Source organism: Capsicum annuum, chromosome 2 (genome assembly GCF_002878395.1).
Source record: "Capsicum annuum cultivar UCD-10X-F1 chromosome 2, UCD10Xv1.1, whole genome shotgun sequence".
NCBI lineage: Eukaryota > Viridiplantae > Streptophyta > Magnoliopsida > Solanales > Solanaceae > Capsicum > Capsicum annuum.
In genome coordinates, this window is record NC_061112.1 from 131,848,584 (window position 1) to 131,852,623 (window position 4,040).

Below are 4,040 nucleotides of genomic sequence, written 5' to 3' on the forward strand. Positions count from 1 at the left end.
AAGACAACATACGTTCATCACCAACAAGCATCAAGCAATATACGAACATCCAAATCGAAATACAAAACATCCCAAATAATAAAATAGATAAGAGAAACTGTAGAGTTGGAGCTCGATTGAAGCTTTTATTGTGCCAAAATATGCGATCAAAAGACAAAGTTGGATCCAAAATTCTCGATTTGAACCTTGATAACCAACAACTCCAAACTCGATATTGAATTCAACCGGACGGATTGAAAACCACAACAAAGCCTCACGATGAATGACCCACAAACCCGAATAAACCTCAAAAACAACCCAAGATCTCAAATTCGAAATCCCAAACCATCGATTTCCAACTAACCTTGTACGAACCAAATCAACTCGGATGGATTTAAAACCCTAAGAAATAAGAAATATCAAAAGAACCGAGACTGAAATTATGAAAAATTGAGAAGACCCATACGCGAAATTTCATCGGAATCGGTGGAAAACGGACTGGGTGTCGTTGCCGGTCACCGGCGTTGCTGTTTTCGGTGCCTGCTGCCGTCGCCGGAAAGAGATCAGGTCGGATTGGCGGCCAGAGGAGCAGCTCGTGTTGCTGGTCGTTGGTGGCTGATGGCGTGGCAGATCCAGTCGCTGGTTGGGGAGGCAGATCTAGAAGGCGGAGAACGGAACGGTGCCGGCGCTAGTTCGACGGAGGGGAAGAGAAAAATGGCGACTGAGGCTTGCGAACAGCATGGCGGTAGTCGCGTCCGTCGAGGCTCGTCGGGGTGAGAGAGGAGCGAACCGGAGGGGGGGGGAGATGGAGGAGGCGGTGAGCGGTGGACGTCGCTGGCCGGTCGCGAGGTGGCGGTGGAAGTTCAATTTTTAAGAGAGGAAGAGAAAGAGTTGAGTCTAGAGAGACAAGGAGCTGATTCCTTTTTTTCTTTTTCTAAGCTCTTTGTTTGTTACTGTTCATGCCAAAAATCTTCTCCCTTTGTATGTGTGTATCTGTGTATATATTGTATTTTTTCTTTTTGGGTCCTTTCTTTTTGGACAAGAAAAGAAAAGAGGGGGGGTGACGTGGGTTAGGGTTAGGTGGTAGGGTATGGGGTGGTGAGGTGGTGATTTGTCATTTTCTTATTGGAGAGGGTTGTTAGGGTGTTAAAAGAATAAAAGTTTGTTAGGGATTTTGTTGAGATTTACTTTTTTTGTATTTTTTGTGGGATGTAATCACATGGGTGAGGGTAAATGATATGATAAGGTAAAAATGGATAAAAACGATATTGGGGAGGGACGAAATTAGGTGTCTACAGCATGTACATGTTAAAGAAAACCATGCAAACTTATGTTAAAAAAAAATAAATTAAAATTTGTATTGATATTGACACATAATATGTAACATGGGTTAATTGTAGTTGATATATTAGATTTAATAAAACATATATATAGCAATATAAATATGTTAGAAATTGAATTTGGAGTATTTAACATGATTTACATGTTAAAGAAAACCATGCAAACTTATGTTAAAAAAAAAAAAATTAAAATTTGTATTGATATTGACACATAATATGTAACATGGGTTAATTGTAGTTGATATATTAGATTTAATAAAACATATATATAGCAATATAAATATGTTAGAAATTGAATTTGGTGTATTTAACATGATTTGTCAATTTGTGTGCATGAAGTGAAATTAAAAATGATATGTTAATATAGTTCTTATCGTGGGACCGTTTAAAGGAGTTTATTAGCTTTATGGGAGATTAACTTTCATTTTTCTTATCATTTATTTTAGAATCTATATTAATGCTGAAATTTACATTTGTTCGATTTCCCATTTTGCCACATTCATTCTTTACTAGTTTATTTTATTTATTTATTTATAATAAAAAAAATTATTATTGAATTCGTTAAACAAGACAAAATTGCCTCGAGTTTATAAAAGATGATTTTTTTTTATAATGTTAGGTAAGTTTTATATATTTGTCTCGATTAAGAATGCGACGTACGCATCTTTTTGAATGCAATAATGCACCTCGACAAAATATTTTTCTAAAATTAATTTTCACTAATTTATTTAATACAAGAGTTTTAAATAATTTAGATATTAAAAAATGAGCGAACTTGGACCCTAACATAATATATCAAAAATAGTTTAAGTCAAGATAAGTCAATAAAAACGATCGTGCTAGAACCACGGGACTCGAGGGTTGCCTCACACCTTCCCCTTGGTCAACAGAATTCCTTATCCGGTCTTCTATTTTCGCAGACCAATAAAGAGTCATTTTCTTTTGATTAGAGATTAAAAAAGGTGGCTTGAAACACCAAAACTCAATTTCAAGTGACGACTCTGTAATTTAATTAATTCATATTCAATAACCGTCACTTTAATTGAAAAAACCCTTCGACTTGATCCCTTCAAGCGAAAAAGGAGTGTTACATTAATTAAACTAATATTTTGAAAAAAAGTGTTTTTTCGCTAACGAATCGTGAGATATGAACTTGACTTTATAAATATTTTTTAAATATTTAATCATTCTACCTATTTTAATTTGATTCGTCCAAATATGTTGCTCAACTTGTCCATTTGACACTCAGTAGGTCTCCTTATATGGTATTGAATTTTTCTCATCTAATAAGCTAGCTTACGGGAATTAATTAGATCAAATGTTTATTTTCCTTGCATTATTATATATTCAAGTCAAACTCATTTTTATTCATTGCTTTATCCAATGTTTAAGGTGATGTTCTACTATTCACACACTCCAGATATATATGACCGACCGCGGACGCTGAACGTACGCATCGAAGAAGGTAAGGGTCGGGGTGTTGGAATTTTCACATTGATTTAGGATATGAATTTTATTGCCCTTTATAGCATATAGTCTTACACAACTGTGCCCTTATGTCGGTAGAAAACAGTTTTGTTGAAAGTAAAGGAAAAAAAAAAAAAAAAAAAATCAGAGCTAGGTGTGTCTAGTGCTAGCTGTTAAAACGTAATTATGTGGAGTATTGAGTGGCTATGATTCAACGAATCAAAACAAAAAATTCAGGAATAATCTTCTTTGTGGTTGTGAAACACACAATTCAGATCTTTCAGGTGAAACAAAATCCTAAGATATTTTCAATTTAAAGGGCCTACTACACTTAAAGAAAAAGAAAAGATGATGAAGATAACGAAGGACAAAAAAATACTACTATCATTTTATCACAAGTTCATGGTTGATACGATTTTGAAAATAATGACACCATATCTATACACCACACATATCTCAAAAGAGTACTGCAATTTTCTTGTTCACGCAATGTGTTACCACCACACAAATTAAAGTTAACTTCTTTATTTCTAGATTCCTAATGTTAACTACTTCCAAGTATATTACAGTACACATTGCATTAGCGATAGTTTTTTTTTTTGGTCACTAATCAAGTTACATAAAGAGTAAATTCGAGTCACCGTTGATCTTATAAGGATAAGATTTACGTAGACACTATTCTTCTTCTCTTATCCAGCTTGTGAATCTTCGTACATGCATGCACATGAAAATTCTTTACACTCTAATTAAGTGTGTGTGAATCCTAAATATTATATTAATATTAGCATTACAAGTTAACTAATTGCAATTAAAATTACTACTAGTGTTTACAGGGCACGTGGTTATGTCGAACATTTGATTGCAAATTGCAGTTAATTTTGTTAATAGGGACTGTGTTACTGTTATGCACGTGGCCATGTCGAAAACTTTGCTCCTAATAATGCCTGTTAATCTCATTTTTATATTCCTTCAACTGCTCACAGTATTTTTAATGGGTAGATTAATAAAAAGCATCATGATTAAGGTTCTTCGCATGCTAATTAAAATGTTTACAATCTCATGATCCTTGATTATATCTCCTTTAACCTTAATAAAATATAGTTAGCTGTCAACTTGTCGCTAAATCTTCCAACCTGACATATCCAATGAAACCTTAGTAATTCAGCTGTCAGCACATGTAACGCCATTTGTTTTATTTTTATTATTTTTTAAAAGATATCGGATGTGTTTGGTACGAAGGAAAGTTTTCTAATG